We start from the raw sequence: 23,817 nt of genomic DNA on the forward strand, positions 1-23,817 counted from the left end.
GTGCTCTGCAACGGGAGAGGCCACAACAGTGAGAGGCCCACATACCGCAAAAAAAAAAAAAAAAAAAAAAAAAAAAAAAAAAACTACAATGAGGTATCACCTCACACCGGTTAGAATGGGCATCATCAGAAAATCTACAAACAACAAATGCTGGAGAGGGTGTGGAGAAAAGGGAACCCTCCTGCACTGTTGGTGGGAATGTAAATTGGTGCAGCCACTATGGAAAACAGTATGGAGGTTCCTTAAAAAACTAAAAATAGAGTTGCCATATATGATCCAGCAGTCCCACAGCTGGGCATATATCCTGATGAAACTGCAGTGTGAAAATACACATGCACCCGTATGTTCATAGCAGCACTATTCACAATAGCCAAGACATGGAAGCAACCTAAATGTCCATCGAGGATGAATGAATAAAGAAAATGTAGTATACATACAAATGGAATATTACTCAGCCATAACAAAGAACATAATAATGCCATTTGCAGCAACATGAATGGACCTAGAGATGATCATACTAAGTGAAGTTAAGTCAAAGACAAATATCATATCACATATGTAGACTCTAAAATAGGACATAAATGAACTTACCTACAAAACAGAAACAGACTCACAGAGAACAGACTTGTGGTTGCCAAGGGGTGGCAGGGTGGGGGAGGGATGGATTGGGAGTTCAGGATTAACAGATGCAAACTATTACATATAGAATGGATAAACAACAAGGTCCTACTGTATAGCAGAGGGAACTATATTCAATATCCTGTGATAAACCATAATGGAAAAGAATATGAAAAATAACATATATATGTGTAACTGAAAAAATTAGCATGTGCCAAAAAGAAAAAAAAAAGGTTAGGTTTGAGGTTCAGTAAATTAAGAAGGTTTATACCTTGCTTTTTGGTTCATGGTTTGGCCTAAGTCCATATTTAGCCATATATTTAAAACTTAGCCTTAGAGTGAAAGGAGATGAAAATGAGCTTTCAGAAAAACATTCTCCAGGTATAACGGAGCTGAAGATTTAGTATCCCTTAACCCACATGGGAAGTACCCAAACTAAAATCTTGGCATCATCGTATTTCAGAAAATGGAAACCTTTCACAAAGCCTGTGCAGCCAACGCTTACATCAACCCTTCCTGCCTTCAGGCTGGTCCCGAGAAATCCTTTGGGACCTGAAATGCGAAATGCCTCCTCAGTTGGGCTGTCCTCTTACAGAAACAGACCCAGAGGCCCATGGCCATTTCTGTGACAGCACAACTTGTTCAGAAATAGTAACAGCTTAAATTCCCACCTTATTGCCCCACATTTATTACCCTGCCAATCTGCTTCTCTTGTTTATTCTTTAAAAATACTACCTGAGACTTTGCTATCTCTAGAGCAGCAAATCGTGTGATGGCAAATTAATACCAGAGAAACAATGACTCCATTTAACAAAAAAACAGCAAAGGGAACTGTGAGAAATGGCACAACTGCTTAGCTGCAAAGATTTTAGGAGCCCTCCTTAACAACTGACGAAATACGGCAAAAATCCGTAAACGGAAAACATATCTACCTAAAGCTGGGTTTCTCAAAAAGCAACCTCCATGTACATTGAAATGGAAGGTATCGTTCCTTTAACAGAAGATGGTTTGTTCTGCTGAAACATCGACACTTTGCAGAATGTACACGAGTCTTAAACGTGTGATGTTTACGAACAAGCAGTGGGGAATGGCTTTACATCTGAGGAAAGGGGAGTATTTATTCAAATTGGAAGGTCGTTTGTATTTTTGAGACTGTTCTCAGGTCACAACCTCGGTCAGACACATTTAACCCCCTGCTTTCATATGAACCTTGTACCTTCTAAGACATTGTGTGTATGTGCATATATGCGTGTGCATGTGCACCTGTGTATGTATGTGTGTGCTCTCTGCCTACTCCTTCCTTCAAGATTCTGTCCAAATCTTGCTTCCCTGTAGCCTTTCCAGATGGTGCCAACCTATTCCCTGCCCGTGAGAGTGCTTATATCTCCACTAGGAGACTGGGGTAGTGGTTACTGTTCTTTGGCTCCGTAGGTATTCGTTGGCTGCCTAGTCTGCTAAGTACTCTTCTAACTGCCCCGGAAAGACCCTCGAGTGACCCTCTGCCACTCATATTCTAGTATGAAGTACCTGCATATTTCTGGAACTCTTGCTGCTACACATTTATCATGATTTGCTCTCCTCATATTATTAGAGGACATATTTCTTGGGTGTAGGAACAGTGCCATCTACTTTTGGGGTGTCCTTATATCCTGAAAAGGGGTTTTCATACAAGTCCAGTCAATCAAATATTGAATTCCTCAAACAGAATATAAAAGGAATGAGTTTTTCAAAGGCAGTGTTTCTCACACGTTGGCTAAGTACCACTTGGAATCAAAAGCACTGGAATAATTACTGAATAGAGGAAAAAGGATTCTCTTTTCTTTTTTTCAATCCATCACATTTCCCGAAGGAGAGCTTCAATGTGGTGCTAGTATGGCTTCAACCCAGGTTACTACCCTTTCAAATAAAGGGAGATAGGCCTGGGGCTCAGAACCTTTTGCAAGCAATAGTATCTAGCTAGAATTTAATAACTTTTCATTGTATTTATTACCTTCAATTAAGGACAAGTAATACTAGTTTCCCACTTATGCTACATAAATATTTCCATGATGGAAAATAAACGTATTCAAGTATCACAGTGAATGAATTTAAAGAAAAATAGTAAATACAATTTCAGGTGGTACTCAGATATGGTAAAACTCATGAAGGTAATAAAGGCCAACTAGACTTTAGGAACCTTTGCCCCAAAATACAGCATTAACGGAAGCCAAGGTTTTCGGTTCTGTACCTGTTTGGGCAAAATCTAATCTGAGCTCTGTTTTAGAACAATAGCACGCCCTGTCTGCTCAAGCTGCATTTATTACCAGAGGGAACTGCTCCAACTCCAAATTAAAAACATTATCAGTGATCAGAGACGAAAATCTAGTTATTAAAATCTTTCAAAGTCCAATGAAAGCTCAAACTCCTGGCATTTTAAAGGATTAGTAACACTTCAATATCAGTATATATTTGGCCCATGGAGGAGAACTAAGTGAGGTTACTTCGAAAATCCATGACTAAGGACAGAGGGAAACATAATACAGAGGGAAACTATCCAAGGAGCATTTAAGAACAGCTGTAATCAAGTGAATAAAGTGATCCTGGTTTCAAATTCAGAGAAAATGTGACTCTGTCTTTTCTTCTTCAAGAGGAAACTAGCATTAGCCAGACATGTTATCCGCCATTTCTAGGCTCTGCACTGGAAAAGATGAACAGGAAATAGAGAGATAAACCTGTTATTCTCCCAACTGAAGCCTGCAATCAGCAGCATCCATAGCCTACCCAATGTGAAACAAAGAGATTGGACAAAGGCAGATATTTTGGTTCATATTTTAATTCTCTATTTTTCTCCCAGAGACTGTCAGCATTGGTCTGTTCTGAGAGATTAAGTACCTCATGAAGGTACTGATTTTTATTGACTACAGAACCCAGCTTTTTTTTCTTTTTTTTTGTGGTACGTGGGCCTCTCACTGCTGTGGCCTCTCCCGTTGCGGAGCACAGGCTCCGGACGCGCAGGCTCAGCGGCCATGGCTCACGGGCCCAGCTGCTCCGCGGCATGTGGGACCCTCCTGGACCGGGGCATGAACCCGTGTCCCCTGCATCGGCAGGCGGACTCTCAACCACTGCGCCACCAGGGAAGCCCAGAACCCAGCTATTTTATTTAGCCACAAATGAATCGCACACCCTAAGAAAAGGCCCACATTGTAATAAAACTGTGAGTTACTATCTCCAGCTTGCTTTACCACAAAACCTTTAAAAAACTGGGACTTCATAAAATTGGCACCCTTACAAGCAGTCTGTAAAGCACTACCTTTTCCAAGGAAATGCTCATCTTCTTCCTCTAGTGCTGGCACCATACAGGCCAGGTAGGAGGAGGCACTGAGTGATTTGAAACCCACCTATTTAGTTATCCACAATGTCTGATATACTCAGTATTAGACAGATCCTTTGGTTCAAGTGCTTCAGGGATCAAATATTTCATTCCTCTGTAAGGTGGCCCTTTAGTGCCTATAACTTGTTACAGGGATTTATGGTCACTAAATTAGCAAGTACTGGAGGAGCATGGAACAGTCCTATAGCAATGGGATATAGGATCTATTCCTTCACCTAGGAACGGGGGTTCTAAAATGACTAGTGGGTGAGGATCAGGCATTGGGGAGGTGTTCAGCACTGGAACTTCTGGGGGGCAAGGGAATAGAATAAGGTTAGCAGACACTTTGGGATTGTACTACCAAAAGTGAAACATGGCATGAGAAGTCCATGCTGACGGAAACCTGTGCCTAGAGCTGGCCTTTCTCCTTTTCTTTGATTTGCAAATTTCTTCCAAGCTACCTACTATGTGCCCAGCACCGACTATGAAGTGGGGGAGGGAAGGGTTCAGGCATACAAGATCCCTGTTCTTATGAAAGTTTTGCCTTCACGCTCCTAAATGTCTTAAATGCCCTAAACTACTCTCACCTATACTTCATTCATTCTTTCCCTCCTCTGTCAATCATGCATTCAACATATTGAGCACATCCCATTCATGATAATTCAGTGATGGGTGAGACCTGGTCCTCAGAAAGCTTATAGACTGAAAAGAGGAAAACCCATGTAATCAAATAAAATCACTATAGTGTGCTAAGGTATAAGTGGGAATAATTAACTGCCAGTGGGAACACGAAATGTTTCATAAAGTGGTTAACATTGGAGTCCTTAGGATGAGTTGGAAGTGACATAGAGGAAGGAGCAGCAAATTTTAGCTGAATATACAATTGCTATGCCAATGGGCAATGATACTTTAATAATAAGATTAACTTGAGGATTTGTTCTGTCTTTAACACTATTAAATAAGAACAACAGCTTACATTTATTAACTACTTCACAGTGTACGGTCTAATTTCATATATAAACCATCTCCTTCACACCAGCTCTGTGAAGCTGATCCCCTTATCCCCATACAGAGCAGGATCCTGAGACTCAGAGGTCCATGACTTCCCTACATAGTAAGCTGAGGAACTTGCTCAGTTGGCAAGGCTGGAACTTGAATCTCTGTCTTCCAACTCTAAGCCACAGTGGCACCGTGACTTCCCATGGAGTAGTCCCTGCCTTTGCTGATGACCGGATATAAATTATTGCCAATTCTGTAAGCATGTAATTCAAATAAATGTAAATTTTCTGTAATTGCTTCAAGTGTAGACTCAAGGAAAGCTTCCAGAGAATGTTTCGTCTTTGCCCTGAGTACAGTGCATAACGAAAACGGGTCTCTCTGGGGGCTTCCCTGGTGGTGCAGTGGTTGAGAGTCCGCCTGCCGAGGCAGGGGACACGGGTTCGTGCCCCGGTCCGGGAAGATCCCACATGCCGCGGAGCAGCTGGGCCCGTGAGCCATGGCCGCTGAGCCTGCGCATCCGGAGCCTGTGCTCCGCAACGGGAGAGGCCACAGCAGTGAGAGGCCCGCGTACCGCAAAAAAAAAAAAAAAAAAAACGGGTCTCAATGCTAGTGATTCCCTGTCCACCACTCTCCCAGAGGAACTTCTAGTATATGCAGCAAGCGTGAAATCTCCTTGCATGTTTTATTAACTCTGGCTTTGTATCAGAGTCTCTAGTGTAGCTTAGTGCTCCTGATGCCTGCGCTCCACCACAGGTAGCTGAATCAGACACTTTGGAGGTGGAGTGCAGGTGTCTGTTTTCCAGTGGTTCTTAACGTTAGTTGAGCAACAAAAATGCCTGTGGAGTTTTCTTTTTTTTTTTTTTTTTTCTCCTTTTAAATCAGAGTATAGATGTGCTCGAACATTTACAGAATTTATCCATCCTACTGTCGTGGAGTTCAGCACCAAACTAAAATATGTGTACCTGTGCCATTATACTAGATAGATTTTCAGATAAAATCTAGTCACTCTGAATTTGATTGAGGTACAGTTTTGTTAGTGTTCCAATAATACACTGATTTTTAAATACATCAGCCTATTCAGAAGGGAAACAACTTTCTACTCACTTGGGGCCCTTATAGCCAAGGCTGGCTTCATGGACGTGTAACCTGTGCTGACACACAGGGCCACATGCTTAGAAGGGCCTATGCCTGGTTTAGTGTTCCACTGTCTCTCTCTTGAAATTCTTAATAATTCTTGAACCAGGGGCCCTACATTTCCATTCTGTAACAGTTCTGCTTACAGCCATGGGCCTCTGTGCTAGGGCTACTTTGGCCTGGTTTTCCTATCGGCTGAGTGGAAAATGTGGTTGAAAAGGCTGCTTGTAAAATAAGCAATGAACAGATCCATGGTGAGAGGTGGCCGGTTGGGGAAGGTGCAAGGTGAGGCTGGCTGTGGAAGGTGGGAGCCGGCAGACTTGCTAGGAGAGAAACAGAGGCCCAGGAGGGCAGGCCGAAGCCTCGGGGCAGGGTTGAGGCGGGGCGGGGGGGGGCTCTGCTGTGGGGATGGCTGGAGGAGGCTACCAGCAGGCCTTGAACATATGAGCCTGAATCCTTTCTGAACTCTTCCCACGCCCCCTCTCTCCCTCTTTGTCTTCTCCCTACAAGTCACCACTTGTTTTCAGCTCTCCAGATAATGGAGTTCAGAAGTAAACAGTTGTGAGGAAAAAGGTGGTGGGTAAAGGACCTCTGTTCTCCAGACAGAAGGTCTCAGAGGAAACATCCTCGCCTTGATAAAAAAAAAAAAGAGAGATGAAAACTCTGTTCCTGCTTATTGTCTCAGCTACAGAGCCCAGAAAGTCCTTGGGCTGCAGAGGTACCCCCTCAAATCTATTTATAGGCTATAAAATATTAATAATAAAGTTGAACCTACTGTAGTTATCTCCTTCATATATGTTTATCTTCTCCATGGGCTTGGAGGCTATATTTGAAGTCTTTTTTGTTTTTTTAAATTGGAGTATAGTTGATTTACAATGTTGTTAGTTTCAGGTGTATATAAAATAGATAACTAATAAGGACCAACTGTATAGCACAGGGAACTCTATTCAATACCCTGTAATTACCCATATGGAAAAAGAATCTAAAAATGAGTGGATATATGTCTATGTATAATTGATTCACTTTGCTGTACACCTGAAACTAACATTATAAATCAACTATACTCCAATAAAAATTAATTTAAAAAACTAAAAAGATAAAAACATAACTAATAAGGACCTCCTGTATAGCACAGGGAACTCTACTCAATATTCTGTAATAACCTATATGGGAAAAGAATCTAAAAAAGAATGGATATAAGTATATGTATAGGGCTTCCCTGGTGGCGCAGTGGTTGAGAGTCCGCCTGCCGATGCAGGGGACACAGGTTCGTGCCCCGGTCCAGGAAGATCCCACATGCCGCGGAGCGGCTGGGCCCGTGAGCCATGGCCGCTGAGCCTGCGCATCCGGAGCCTGTGCTCCGCAACGGGAGAGGCCACAACAGTGAGGGGCCCACGTACCGCAAAAAAAAAAAAAAAAAAAAAAAAAAAGTATATGTATAACTGATTCACTTTGCTATACACCTGAAGTCTTTTAAGACAAAATGAAAATTTCACATTGAAATGACTAGACATTTCAGTAATTCTGTAAACCCAATATTCTCAGAGTTTTCTTATAAAGACCTCTTGATTCTTCTGCTGCCACCCACTAATGAGAACAACTGTCTTTTTAAAGCTAGAAGGAAATTACACCTCAGCCCAGAATAGAGTGGTGCTGACCTTTCTCTCTATAGGAAATATATACCATTTTTTCTAATATATCTAAAGATGCAGGAGTCCCTTCTAGAAATTCATTCTAAAATTGTGTTTTGTGACTCATTCTTATCTGGCCTCTTCTGCCCTGAAGGCGGTTTTGGTTTCAACTAGTCCCTCCCCAGTCCCTCAAAAATTCTAAAAGTATGAATAGGGAACTTCTGTTCCCTTCTCCCTACCCTCAATGATTAAAAAAGTACTCTCTGAGGGTCACCATATGAGAGCCACTGATAACTTTTCAATGTTTACATTTAAAATTGTACTTACTCTTAAAAAGTGGAGTCCTTGTTACATATCAAATGCTATCATAAATTATCTTGTGTAATCCTTACAACTGAAACAGATGTATTAGTCCCATTTTTCAGTTGATGAGACTGAGGTTGTTAGAGCTAGCAGCTTGCCTGAGGACGCGTGATTCACTTTAGTGCCTCAGGCTTTGCTCACGCTATTGAAGAGCTCAAGGTAAAGACAGAGTCTGGCTGCGGGGATGGGTTTGACTCCTGGCCTTGCCATTTCCTGGCTGGCTGACCTTGAGGAAGTCATAACTTCTTGGTTTCTCATATTGCGCATCTCTAATATAATAATACCGATTACATAAGGTTGTTGTAAAGATTAAATGAGTTAATATACGGAAAGCATTTAAAACAGTGCCCAGCATATAGTAAATATTACAAAATAATTATCATTATCGGTTCTCCCATATCCTCACAATGCTGTGGTCTGTCCTGCTGTATGTCAGTGAAACCATGGGTTTCTGAGCAATTCCAGCCGGCTCTGAGAGCCAAAACTGCCAGGGTAATTCCAGCTTATTAGGGGACAGCCTACATAATTAACCACGTCATGAATGACAAAGGCAGACTGAGGACCTTTGCAAACAAAGACAGTAAAGAGACACAGAACCAAACACAACATGTAATCCCTGAATGGATCCTAGAGCAGAAACATTTTTTTGCTTGTGCTACAAAAGACATTTGTGAGTGAAACTGGTAAGATGTGAATGTCTGTACATAGTATAGTGCTGTATTAATTTCCTGATTTCTAATCATTATTCTGTGGGGAAGGAAGAGAATATCTGTGTTTTAGGAAATATACACTGAAGTATTGAGAGATAAAAGAGAATCATAACTGTAATTTACTGTCAAATATATACACATATATGTAATAAATAAATTAATACACACATACACAAGGAGAGAAAAGAGAATGATTAACATGGTAAAACGTTAACATTTGGGGAATGTGGGTAAAGGGTTTAGAGAAGTTCCTTGAATTATTATTTTTTCGTAATTTTTAAAAATAAGTCTAAAATTATTTCAAAATAAAATGATAAAAATATTAATCAGTAGAAAAAACAGCCTAGTATAGTGAAAGAGTACTGAATTTGGACTTGGAAGAACTTTGTTTGATTCTAGTCACTATTTCCTCGTGCTGTTAGGCAAGTCATGTAAACTCTCTCAGGCTGTTCCTGAAACCGTGGACCTCAGACTGGGACTTGAACCCACAGTCTTTTTTTTTTTTTTTTCTTTTTCTTTTTTTGCGGTATGCGGGCCTCTCACTGTTGTGGCCTCTCCCAGCGGCCATGGCTCACGGGCTCAGCCGCTCCGCGGCATGTGGGATCTTCTCGGACCGGGGCACAAACCCGCGTCCCCTGCATCGGCAGGCAGACCCCCAACCACTGCGCCACCAGGGAAGCCCGAACCCACAGTCTTTCAACTGAGATAATACACCTGGTCTCAGAACTTAATGAAGCTCAGGTTCTTGATGTCTTGTCACAGAAAGAATTCAGTGAGAGGTAAAGTGATAGGTAAGAAGTGGATTTATTTAGAGAGAAACACACTCACTCCACAGACAGAGTGTGGGTCATGTCAGAAGGTGAGAAAGGCACCAGGGTATGGGGTTGTCAGTTTTTATAGGGCTGGGTAATTTCATAGGTTAATGAGTGGGAGAAGTATTCCAGCTATTTTAGGAAGGGGCGGGGATTTCCAGGAATTGGGCCACCACCCACTTTTTAACCTTAAAGGTCAGCCTTGGATCTGCTGATGTGTTACAATGAGAGTATACTGAGGGTCAAGGTCTAGTGGAAGTCATTGACTCATCTGCCATCTTGGACCTATTTGGTTCTAATCAGTTTATGTCGTGTCCTTGGGCTACATCATTCTTCTAAAAGTTGTGCCCCGCCCCCTTCCCTCCTGTTTCATTCCTAAATCTAAACATTGAGAACAATAAGATCTACCTCATTGGGATGAATGTGTATATAAGTTGATGAGTGGATTTATAAATTTGCAGCTCAGGATGGGCTTTGCTACAAGTCAGTTTACAGTGAAGCTAAGAGGCTCACCTGGGAATATCAGTCAAGAAGGGGAGAAAACTCAGGTGAACTTGTCATTTCATGTTCGAAATTCATTTTTGCTGACCCCCCTACAGAAAAAAAGGTTTTGATAGGGAACATATTCTGTCCTTAAAACTTAAAAAATGTCTTCAAGTAAGAAAAGGAAATGTAAATATGACGATCAATTAGAGAAGGAGTGATTCTCCATCTGGCTGTAGATCAGAATCACCCTTTAGATCTCTAAAAAACAACAAATGGATGCTTGGACCCCATTCCCAGAGAGTATGATTCATTAGGTCTTGGGAAGGTCCAGGGTATACGCACTGCAAATAGCTCCACAGATACTTCTGATGTTCACGGGGTTTGCAAACCACTGCCCTAGATAGTTGGTAAAAGTAGGTGCCCTAGAAATTGGGGCTGGAACCAAGCCCATCTGATACTGCCATAAGTGATCTGAAGGAAAGAATGAAATCTCCCAGTTAACTTGGCTTTCCCTAGTACACTGGAGGCTCTCAACCTGAATAATATGCCCAAGAGATGGGTAAGGCCTCACACGATGAAATGGGGAATATGGGCAAAAAAAGGAGACTGAACTTCAACAGGCTCATCTTGGGTATTTATGAGAAAGAAATCAAAGTAGCCTCAGAGTGAGTTCTATAACAATAAACGGTGACTCGGGAAAGGGATCTTGGAGTGTGGCCTGGTGGTCCCCTAAAGACTTGGGTCCAAGGGGCAAATGCTGTCTGGGAGGCCATCTTTGCAGACTGACCTCATAAAGGATACTGGAAATTAAAACCCAAGGAAGTACAGTACCCTTAAAAAAACAAAAAACAAAAAACCCACAGGTATTTGTTTCTTGGGAAGTTCTTGTTGCTATACTTCACACACATTTCAGTTTGAAAAGCTCCAAGAGGAAAAAGATTAAATTAGAAAATAGCAACTAAAGTTATTTAGAAGATATGGCATCACTTTATTATAAAAGACATGTTAGAAAAGTTTAAAAAGCTCTTAAATTAGATCAAAGCAGATAGATATATAATCAGAATATACAATTAGCTAATGAGGGGAATAGTTGGGATGGACTTTTCCACTAAATCCAGAAAGAACTGGAGAGGGCAAATGTTGAGATAATTTAAGATTAAAGAAAAAAAGACCTCCTTACATCCAAAGATTTAAAGGGTCAAAATGGCTAGAATCATATGTTAATAATATCTTTTGAAGGGCAAATTGGAGATGTGGAAGGAATATTTTTAATTTTTGATAACAATGTTATAAAAGGCAATTGCCATATTTTTCTATAAAACTTTCCTCACTGTTACTACCAAAAAAGTTATTCTGGGCTAAATATATTCCAGTGAAATTTCAAGCTCCTTATTATGTATTTAAAGAGCTTGTTGCACAGTTCCTGGGAAAGATGAATTGAGACAATGGCCCTGAGCTGAGATGGCCAGTACGCCTGGTGGGGAGATAACAGCCTGGGAGACAGCTGCATGAGAAGAAAGAGATGAGTTGCCACTAATTCTAAGAAGACAGGGAGGCTCCCATCTCCACCTGTGCTCCAGCCACCACCACTGTCATTGCCCAAAGCAACCTCTGAACCTCACACACCTTCCCCAGCTCGAAACCTCCGCTGGCTCCCTGTTTCCCACTGTATTACAGCAAACCTTCTTGGCTTGGCTTTCATAAAGCCCAACGTTACAGCCCCCTAAAACCAGCATGATTTTGGCTCCAGTCATTCTTCCTTTCCTGATGCCCAGGGACAAAGAAAGGACTTTACCACTTCAAATGTCCTTTCTTTTATTCTTTCAGGGCAAGGGATTTTATGCTTCAGGGCAAAGGATGCTCCTTTTACTTCTTTTCTATATATCAGAATTCTTCATATACAGTGTCCATAAAGACTTGATAATTAAAATATCTGTATTGTGTTCTCTATTTCTCTTCTTTATCACACCCTCATCACCCACTCTTTCTCAAAGTTGGCTATAGATCAAAAAGAAGCTTCTTACCTAAATGGACATTTCCCCAAAGAAGACATACAGATGGCCAATAGGCATATGAAAAGATGCTCAACATCGTTAATTATTAGAGAAATACAAATCAAAACTACAGTGAGGTACCACCTCACACTGGTCAGAATGGCCATCGTTAAAAAGTCTACAAATAACAAATGCTGGAGAGGGTGTGGAGAAAAGGGAACCTTCCTACACTGTTGGTGGGAATGTAAATTGGTGCAGCCACTGTGGAAAACAGTATGGAAGTTCCTCAAAAAACTAAAAACAGAATTGCCATATGATCCAGCAATCCCACTCCTGGGCATGTATCTGGACAAAACTATAATTCAAAAAGATACATGGGGACTTCCCCGGTGGCACAGTGGTTAAGAATCTGCCTGCCAATGCAGGAGACACAGGCTCGATCCCTGGCCCAGGAAGATCCCACATGCCATGGAGCAACTAAGCTCGAGTGCCACAACTACTGAGCCTGTGCTCTAGAGCCTGCAAGCCACAACTACTGAAACCTGCACACCTAGAGCCCGTGCTCTACAACAAGAGAAGCCACTGCAATGAGAAGCAAGCACACAGCAATGAAGACCCTGTGCAGCCAAAAATAAATAAATAATTTTTTTTAAAAGTCCCCTTGTAAAAAAAAAAAAAAAAGATACATGCATCCCTATGTTCACAGCAGCACTATTCACAATAGTGAATAAGATGTGGAAACAACCTAAATATCCATCATCAGATGAATGGATAAAGAAGATGTGGGACATATATACAATGGAATACTACTCAACCATAAAAAAGAACGAAATAATGCCATTTGCGGCAACATGAATGGACCTAGAGATTATCATACTAAGTGAAATAAATCAGAATGAGAAAGACAAATACCATGTGATATCACTGATACATGGAATCTAAAATACGACACAAATGAACTTATCTATGAAACAGACACAGACTCACAGACATAGAGAACAGACTTGTGGTTGCCAAGGAGGGAGTGAGGGTATAGGAGTTTGGGATGAGCAGATGCAAATTATTATATATAGAATGGATAAACAAGGTCCTACTGTATAGCACAGGGACCTATATTCAGTATCCTGTGATAAACCATAATGGAAAAGAATATGAAAAAGAATGTATATATGACTGAATCACTTTCCTGTACAGCAGAAATTGACACATTATAAATCAACTATAGTTCAATAAAATACATTAAAAAAGAAAAAGAAGCTTCTTGCACAATCTCCATCACTGGCTTCTGCCAATCACGCTGATATAACAACACTGCCATTCATGAACAGAATGGAAAGAACTCTGTCCCTAGGCCAGCAAAGACCATGGTTGGTTTGCAATGAACAATTTAGGGTAGTAAAGAACTGGAGAGGATTTCAGGAGGGTAAGAAATGAGTGACTATAGTGACTATGAGTAAATAGGCTTCTAGAAAGAGGCAATTATGACAGAGACATGCTTCAGGCAAAATATCATGAATTAATTTATTTTCAAACAAGAATATCAGTGGCCCATAAATACTCCAAAAGTTCTTTAAGTTTCTAGAATAGTACAAAACAATGAATTATTTAAAGCCTTATCAGTTTAAAGATTTCATTTAGAGTAGCTTGGATCTTAGTTTCTAAGCCTTACTTTGAATGGTGTAACCCTGTCTTGGTCCTATCAAAAGTCTAGATAATTTATTTTATTTAATGTTTCATATTCTCTCAAACTACTTAGAACAGAACAGTGATGTCAAAGGCTGAAACAGAACCCAATCAATTAAAATATAGGCAAACTTACTTACTATTGGCTTACTATTGACATAGGTGACTTACTATTGGCATATTCCTCTGGTGCTATTTTCAAGAATAATATTGACAGACTGAAGAAGTGTTTTAAAACAAAGAGAGAGATTTTCCATGATTCTATCACTGGGAAATTTACAGCAGAGAAAGATGACAGTGTTTCAAGATACAGCAGTGACGGCAGCAATAACAACAACACTGAAAATAACGGGGTAGAGATTGCCAGTGCCCACCCAATACTCATCTCCCTTTCTCCTTTATAAAGAGGATTTTGATTTTGTTGGCACATAACAAAGTGCATAGCCTCTGTTACAGGTGGGGGGCGGGGAGGGGAGGATGGTGATTCATTTCTGACTAATGTCACATATGCAAAAGTTGTTGGGTAGGGCTTACAGGAAAGCTCCTTAAAAGCAGGCACACTCAGCTGGTAGTATCCTGTTGCCCTCTGCCCTTCAGTTCTTTCTGCCTGGAATGAGCACATGATGCTAGAGACAGAGTAGCCACCTTGGAACTAAGGGGCAATCATGAGGGAAAGGTCAAGATTACTGCAGAGATCTTGGGCCTGAATTGTTGAGCAGCTAAACCAAAGCCTGTCATAGCCTGCCTCCTCACTTCTTGTTTCACAGTAAGAAAACCTCTGATTTGTTCTATTTTTGGCACTTCTGTTCCTAGCAGCCAAATTCTTAACGGATATAAATAACAGTAATAACTACAGGGCTTCCCTGGTGGCGCAGTGGTTGAGAATCTGCCTGCTAATGCAGGGGACACGGGTTTGAGCCCTGGTCTGGGAGGATCCCGCATGCTGCGGAGCAACTAGGCCCGTGAGCCACAACTACTGAGCCTGAGCGTCTGGAGCCTGTGCTCCGCAACAAGAGGCCGCGATAGTGAGAGGCCTGCGCACCGCGATGAAGAGTGGCCCCCGCTTGCCACAACTAGAGAAAGCCCTCACACAGAAATGAAGACACAACACAGCAAAAATAAATAAATTAATTAAAAAAAATAACTACAATAATAATGGTGATAACAACAGCACTGTTCTAAATGCTTTGCATTATCTCATTTAATACTTACTGATCTATGACTGTTATCTCTGTATGACAGTTCAGGAAACTGAGGTTTAGGCCCCATAGCTAGCTAAGAAGCAGAGTTAGGATTTGAGCCCTGGCAATCTAATTTTTTTAAATTAATTAATTAATTAATTTTGGCTGCATTGGGTCCTCGTTGCTGCACGCAGGCTTTCCTCTAGTTGCAGCGAGCGGGGGCTACTCTTCATTGCGGCGCACGAGCTTCTCATTCCGGAGGCTTCTCTTGTTGTGGAGCATGGGTTCTAGGCGCACGGGCTTCAGTAGTTGTGGCACGCGGGCTCAGTAGTTGTGGCGCACGGGCTTAGTTGCTCCGTGGCATGTGGGATCTTCCCGGACCAGGGCTCGAGCCCATGTCTCCTGCATTGGCAGGTGGATTCTTAACCACTGCACCACCAGGGAAACCCTGGCAATCTAATTTTAACTGTTTGTATTGTGATTTCTATTACCCTACTAAGTGAAGTAAAACAGCAAGTAGCTCAATTGAGATTCTGGGGTCATGGATGCTGTTCTCCATTGTTATGCTCCTTTATGCCAAATACACACATCTCTTATCTAGGCATCTCCAATAAAGATTCCTAAAACATACAGAATTCATGCTTAAAAAGAGTAAAGTTCGATCAAATAGATTTTCCAGAAGAAAATCTTCCCTATGTGAGGATTCAGAACTACCTGCCCTGTGCCTGTCAACTCCCTTACACTTCATCAGCCTGAGCATTTTAGCCAGACGTCATCCTCACCTTCTAAGAGTCTGGGATGAGATCTTCATTGATTTACTACATCCCTACCCTTTCAGATGAAATCATACCAAAGGAGCAATTTAATGCCAACTTCAGTGGTTGTTTTCTTTAGTGCAGGCAGCATGCCTACTTCCTGGGACCTATAACTCCCCTAACCCAAGTGGAAATGATCTACCTTCAGCGGGATACACTTGGGTTGACTTAGGAAAAAAACAAACCAAAACCAAAAGCAAACCACTCCAGAACTGCCTATGATATTTCCTGAGAAGATTTTTCAGAGGCCCTTTCCAAGCAGTTTCTGATCACCACTGCTCTTTGACTCAGCCATAACAACAGTAAATTGGAGGGAACTTCTGCGATACTAGTTATTATGGTTAGGCCAACTAAAACTTAATTGAATTGCTTGGAAAATCAGAATCACAGAAATTAAGCACTGAGTACCAAAAGAATTTTGTACAATCTTCTCAGTTATATTGCTTTCTCTTTCTTATGCACTTTCCATCTCCTAAAGATGAATAATAGCAGAAAATGCTGATGTTTAACATTTCTAATTAGAATACATTTTGAACATGTAAAACTAGAGATGCTTATGACAAAATTCATTTAGAGGTAGGAGGTCCCAGTTTTCTAGATATTCTACTTTTGATCTTCCTCCAACCCATTCTCTCTACTGCCACTAGAGTTTTCTTCCATTGCTCCTTATTTAAAAAACAAAACACAACCCATCACAACCTGGACCTAGTCTACTAGTCCAAATTCTACCATAACCACTTTTCCCTTCATATTTTAAACTCTAGCCACACTCATTTCAAACAATTACCTGGATACTCCATCTTCTGGCATATATCTGGGATTCTAGGCATGCAATTTCCTCTGCCCAAATGCTCTTCCTGTACCCTCTTCCTCCCATCCCACTTTTCACTTTTTTTTTTTTTTTTGCGGTACGTGGGCCTCTCACTGTTGTGGCCTCTCCCGTTGCGGAGCACAGGCTCCGGACGCACAGGCTCAGCGGCCATGGCTCAGGGGTCTACCCGCTCCGCGGCATGTGGGATCTTCCCGGACCGGGCCACGAACCTGCATCCCCTGCATCGGCAGGCGGACTCTCAACGACTGCGCCACCAGGGAAGCCCCCACTTTTCACTTTGTGACCTTAGAATCTCTACTTTAAGCCATCAACCAATCAACCAACAGAAAACAAGGAAAAACCCTTGTGGAACTTAAAAAAAAAAAAACTGATAAAAGCCAAACTAATCATCTAAATCAGGGGTCACCAAACTTCTTCTGTTAAGGGACAGAGTAGTAAATATTTTAGGCATTGTGGGCCATACAATCTCTGTCGCAACTACTCAATTTTGCTGATGTAGCTGCAGAGCAGTCATAGACATTATATAAATAAAGTGTGGCTGTGTTCTAATAAAACTTTATTTAAAAAACCAGGCAGAGGGCCAGATTTGGTTAGTGGGCCATAGTTTGCTGACCCTCATCTAAAGCATGCTATGTCTAAATAGCGCACATATCTCTAGCTGGCAACATACATGATTTTCCATGAGTATATTCATAAATAGAAAAATCATACTGATCATACACAAGAGAAGATATTTTGTTACAAATTGTATCTGCCATGTGGGATGCATTCATATTTCTTACCAAAAAATCTAGTTAAAAATAATTTTAGAGGCTTCCCTGGTGGCGCAGTGGTTGAGAGTCCGCCTGCCGATGCAGGGGACACGGGTTCGTGCCCCGGTCCGGGAAGATCCCACATGCCGCGGAGCAGCTTGGCCTGTGAGCCATGGCCGCTGAACCTGCATGTCTGGAGCCTGTGCTCCGCAACAGGAGAGGCCACAACAGTGAGAGGCCCGCGTACCGCAAAAAATAATAATAATAATAATAATTTTAAAACCCATGAAAGCTAATTTTTTAGGGTAGGGATTATTGATTATACTTGAGTAAATGATATAATGTACATTATATCATTTAACACTTCTTGGTATTTAACAAATGCTTAATTGAACCCAAACAGAATACAAATTCACCTTGTTAGTGGTGAATTGTGCAAGGTTTTTGTTTTGTTTTTTCATGTGACTTCCTCCTTCCCTTTTTTTCCTTTCTTCAAAAAAATTTCTGACTCAGAGAAGGAGCCAAAAACCCACTCCAACTGTGGTCACTGCAAAGCCGTAACAACTGTAGCTTAGAGAGAGCAAGGATGGAGAATTTGGTACTAGTGAAACTGATGTTATATTTCTCAATTGATATTCAAGGTTTTGTAGGTTCTCATCACAGCAGTGATCTAAGGAAGAGGTCTTATTTGTTTTCTACAAAGATTAAATATGCTGCCTTTGTATAAGTTCTTTTCACTGATATACTATAATCCAAAAAACACTCCTTGCTTTTGGAAAAAGGGCTTAAGTGTTTCAAAACTATTTCCCATTTAGTTCTGTATTGCTAAATCACTCAATATTTAATATGAAGTTAATGCCTTCTTTCCCCCATTTCTCTTCTTTAGCACACTTTGGGTGGCAGCTAGTCTCTAAGGATGATCTTTATGAGTCACATTGTCCAGTGTTCGTGGCCTTGGGTATCCCCCCTACACTGAATATGGGCCTGGGATTCACTTTAACCAAGAGAATGTGATGGAAGGGATGTTATGCCAGTTCTTGACCTAAGATTTAAGAAGGCCTAGCAGCTTCTGCTTTTGGCAGTCCTAAGCTGCCATGTAAGAAGTCTCTGCTGGAGAGATGACCATGTGAAGAAGCAGCTCTGAGCTGACATGGAGAGAAAGGGACGCTCAGCTGTCTGAGCTAAGCTCTCTTGTGGTTCTCCTCCAAAATGTCAGAGATGTGAAGGAGCTATCTTGAACATTCTAGCCCATTTGAACCCCTAGGTGGCTGCAACTCCAGCCAGCCTCACAGAGAACAAATAAACCACCCAACAGAACCCAGTAAACCACAGAAGTGTGAGAGAGAGAATGATTATTTTTTCAGCCACTAAGTTTTGGGGTAGTTTATAACACAGAAATATAGATAATCAAAATACTTTGAAATGATTAAAAAGAATATATTAACAGTGTTTCTTTTCTGGGAATCATTGCAGTGAATATTCTAACCATACAGAGTTCCACCTGGAGTTAGTAAAAAAAGAAAAAAAAATTTTTTTTTCCTGAAGAAAGTTTACTGACCTGGTCTTGACTTGGCCAAGAGGGCCACGAAGTGAAAAACTAGATCTTCAGAATAGGGTAATTTGGGGATTACCTATAACAAGTGATCAATCAACACATTTGTTTTCTACAGAGAGAAGCAAACAGGTGTTATGGAAAACTCATCACTGTTGGAGTCAGATGTAGATCTGGATTTGAATCCCAGCATTTTTGTTTACTTGCTGTGGGATCTTGAGCAAATCATTTAGTATTGCCAAAACTTGGTTTCCTCAGCTCCCAAATGAGAATACGGGCAGCTCCTACCTTTCAGGACTATTTAAGGATTCAGTTAGACAAATGTATGTAAAATGCCTAGCACAGTGTTGGTACATAACTGTACCAGCAAATCTTATTTTGTTGCCCTTATAGAGGCATCATGACAAGAACTTGGCTGAATGGAAGGCCTAAGTCTTGGGGTATGCCTCTGAGGCTGGATTACCTTCCTCCCACCATACTTCCTCTGATCACCCAAGGAGGTCAATAGGATGTGAAGAATTGAATCCTGCCTCTAACTGACAAGTATTACGATATCCATCTTGGGCTACTGTTATGGGAGGGACTGTGTTCCCCCCACATTCATATGTGCCCCAATTATCTTGGAATGTGACTGTATTTGGAGAAGGATCTTTAAACTGGTGATTAAATTAAGCTGGGGCTGTTTGGGTGGATCCTAATCCAACATGACTGGTATCCTTGTAAGAAGAGGAGATTAGGACAAAAACACACACAGAAGAAAGACTATGTGAAAACAGGGAGAAGACAGCCATCTACCAACCAAGGAACGAAGGCCTCAGAAGAAACCAAGACTGCCGACACCTTCATCTTAGACTTCTAGCCTCCAGATATGTGAGGAAATAAAGTTATGTTGTTAAAGCCACCCAGTCTGTGGCACTTTATTATGGCAGATATAGTAAACTAATCTAGCTACTCTGAAAATGATTAAGGTGCATGAGGCAAGCGAATAAATCAGAGGTTACAAAGAGTGGAAAGGAACACAGCAGAAGGAGAGAGGGGGGAAACAAAGATAGGCTGGAGACAGGGCTTGCCACTTTGGGAGCTCAGGTTGTGATGGTCATTTGGGATCTGCCTAAGTCCATGCCTGAGCCTGGTAGGTAAAAGGTTCACCTAAGGACACCGAACATCAGAAAGAAAATAACACTTCTACACCAAATGCAGAAAGAGATAAAACTCTGTCACTCGGGACCCTCTTTCTTATGAAAAGTTTTAAAACATCTTACAGTACAAGTAAAAATGGAAAATGCTTTGCTATTTTGAGACTTGTTCACTCTTGTAAATGACATCTGTGATGTCAAATTCAATGAGAGCTATTCAGAATCTGGCACTTTTGAGAATGCCAACTCCACCGAGTAAAGAGGATATTAGACTTACATTTAACATAGAGTGCAAATATTGCATTGGAGTAGGTTAGGGATAAAAATGTCAATTATATGTAAAATTAAATACCACCTTTTTGAATCATTTGCCTTGGCATCATGGAAAGTTTTCCAGCCTTCTCCAAGAGTGTCACATTTGGTAACAGTAATTCATAAATGGCCTGATTCCCCAGTGAGTCACGGTGACTAAAATACTTTGAATAAATGTTTCACTTATTTATATTGTTGGGTCAAAACCACAATTTACTGAATTATCTGTGTTGGTAACATTTTTTAAAGAGTTACAATTACCACTTGCATCCTCTCAGTGCTCCATATGTTGTTGAAACATACAAGAAAGTGAGTAGATGGGATTAATGAATAATGATTGTGTACCCCCATGTCTTAAAACTCAGCAAAAAAAAAGATTAATTAAATAGGCAGCCACAGTGATTATATTTAAAAATAGAGCTTATTCCCATGAACAAATGATCCTGGGCACCAAAGCAGGGCATTACTAAATCTTTGAGCCTGGAAACTGTAAAATAACTTCTATTTTTTTTTTTTTTTTTGCGTTACGCGGGCCTCTCACTGTTGTGGCCTCTCCCGTTGCGGAGCACAGGCTCCGGACGCGCAGGCTCAGCGGCCGTGGCTCACGGGCCCAGCAGCTCCGCAGCATGTGGGATCTTCCCGGACCAGGGCACGAACCCGTGTCCCCTGCATCGGCAGGCGGACTCCCAACCACTGTGCCACCAGGGAGGCCCATAACTTCTATTTTTGTTTTCTGTTTTTTTTTTTTTAATAAGTGCTCATTTATTTTTCAGCTGGTAATATTTACATGTGAAATTTTACTTTTTTTTCTTTTAACAGATCTTTATTGGAGTATAATTGCTTCACAATACTGTGCTAGTTTCTGTTGCACAACAAAGCGAATCAGCCATATGCATACACATGCCCCCATATCCTCTCCCTCTTGAGCCTCCCGCCCACCCTCCCTATCCCACCCCTCGAGGTCATCGTAAAGCACCGAGCCGATCTCCCTGTGCTATGCGGCTGCTTCCCACCAGCCAACTGTTTTACATCCGCTCGTGTATATATGTCGATGCTACTCTCACTTCACCCCAGCTTCCCCCTCCCACCCCGTGTCCTCAAGTCCATTTTCTATGTCTATCTCTTTATTCCTGCCCTGCAACTAGGTTCATCAGTACCATTCTATTTTTTTTGTTTAGATTCCATATATATGTGTTAGCATATGGTATTTGTTTTTCTCTTTCTGACTTACTTCACTCTGTATGACAGACTATCCACCTCACTACAAATAACTCGATTTCATTTATTTTAATGGCTGAGTAATATTCCATCATATATATGTGCCACATCTTCTTTATCCATTAATCTATCGATGGACACTTAGGTTGCTTCCATGTCCTGGTTATTGTAAATAGAGCTGCAATGAACATTGTGGTACATGTCTCTCTTTGGATTATGGTTTTCTCAGGGTATATGCCCAGTACTGGGATTGCTGGGTCATACGGTAGTTCTACTTTTAGTTTTTTTTTTTATAAATTATTTATTTATTTATTTATTTATTTATGGCTGTGTTGGGTCTTCGTTTCTGTGCAAGAGCTTTCTCTAGTTGCGGCGAGCGGCGGCCACTCTTCATCGCGGTGCGCGGGCCTCTCACTGTCGCGGCCTCTCCTGTTGCGGAGCGCAGGCTCCAGATGCGCAGGCTCAGTAGTTGTGACGCACGGGCTTAGTTGCTCCGCGGCATGTGGGATCTTCCCAGACCAGGGCTCGAACCCGTGTCCCCTGCATTGGCAGGCAGATTCTTAACCACTGCGCCACCAGGGAAGCCCCTACTTTTAGTTTTTTAAGGAAACGCCACACTGTTTTCAATAGTGGTTGTATCAATTTACATCCCCACCAACAGTGCAAGAGGGTTCCCTTTTCACCACACCCTCTCCAGCATTTATTGTTTCTAGATTTTTTGATAATGGCCATTCTGACTGGCGTGAGGTGATATCTCATTGCAGTTTTGATTTGCATTTCTCTAATAATTAGTGATGTTGAGCATCTTTTCATGTGCCTCTTGGCCATCTGTATGTCTTCCTTGGTGAAATGTCTATTTAGGTCTTCCACCCATTTTTTAACTGTATGGTTTGTTTTTTTGATATTGAGCTCCATGAGCTGTTTGTATATTTTGGAGATTAATGCTTTGTCTGTTGTTTCATTTGCAAATATTTTCTTCCATTCTGAGGGTTGTCTTTTTGTCTTGTTTATGGTTTCCTTTGCTGTGCAAAAGCTTTTAAGTTTAATGAAGTCCCATTTGTTAATTTTTGTTTTTATTTCTGTTACTCTAGGAGGTGGGTCAAAAAATATCTTGCTGGGGCTTCCCTGGTGGCGCAGTGGTTGAGAGTCCGCCTGCCGATGCAGGGGACACGGGTTCGTGCCCCGGTCCGGGAGGATCCCACATGCCGCGGAGCGGCTGGGCCCGTGAGCCATGGCTGCTGGGCCTGTGCGTCCGGAGCCTGTGCTCTGCAACGGGAGAGGCCACAACAGTGAGAGGCCCACATACCGCAAAAAAAAAAAAAAAAAAAAAAAAAAAAAAAAAAAAAAAATCTTGCTGTAATTTATATCAAAGGATGTTCTTCTTATGTTTTTCTCTAAGAGTTTTATAGCATATGGTCTTACATTTAAGTCTTTAATCCATTTGTGGTTTATTTTTGTGTATGGTGTTAGGCAGTGCTCTAATTTGATTCTTCTACATGTAGCTGTGCAGTTTTCCCAGCACCACTTACTGAAGAGGCTGTCTTTTCTCCATTGTATGTTCTTGCATCCTTTGTCCTAAATTAGTTGCCCATATGTGCGTGGGTTTATCTCTGGGCATTCTATCCTGTACCATTGATCTATATTTCTGTTTTTGTGCCAATAACATACTGTCTTGATTACTGTAGCTTTGTGGTATAGTTTGAGGTTGGGAAGTCTGATTCCTCCAACTCCATTTTCCTTTCTCAAGATTGCTTTGACTATTCAGGGTCTTTTGTGTTTCCATATGAATTGTAATTTTTTTTTTCTAATTCTAATTCTGTGAAGAATGCCATTGGTAGTTTGAAAGGGATTGCACTGAATCTGTAGATTGCTTTGGGTAGTATACTCATTTTCACAATATTGATTCTTCCAATCCAAGAACATGGTATATCTCTCCATCTGTTTGTGTCATCTTTGATTTCTTTCATCAGTGTCTTATAGTTTTCTGAGTACAAGTCTTTTACCTCCTTAGGTAGATTTATTCCTAGGTATTTTATTCTTTTTGTTGCATTGGTAAATGGGAGTGTTTCCTTAATTTCTCTTTAGGATTTTTCGTCATTAGTTTATAGGAATGCAAGAGATTTCTGTGCATTAATTTTGTATCCTGCAACTTTACCAAATTCATTGATTAGCTCTAGTTTTCTGGTGGCATCTTTAGGATTCTCTGTGTATAGTATCATGGCATCTGCAAACAGTGGCAG

At 41.2% G+C, this 23,817-nt stretch overlaps 1 protein-coding gene across 2 annotated transcripts in view; it reads right to left on the reverse strand.

Moving 5' to 3' along the window:
* Positions 1 to 23,817, reverse strand: part of NME7 (NME/NM23 family member 7) — a 261,463-nt gene that overhangs the window by 849 nt on the left and 236,797 nt on the right. The window lies entirely within an intron of this gene.

The sequence above is a fragment of the Mesoplodon bidens genome, assembly GCF_964165515.1.
Source record: "Mesoplodon bidens genome assembly, chromosome: 2".
NCBI classification, from domain to species: domain Eukaryota; kingdom Metazoa; phylum Chordata; class Mammalia; order Artiodactyla; family Ziphiidae; genus Mesoplodon; species Mesoplodon bidens.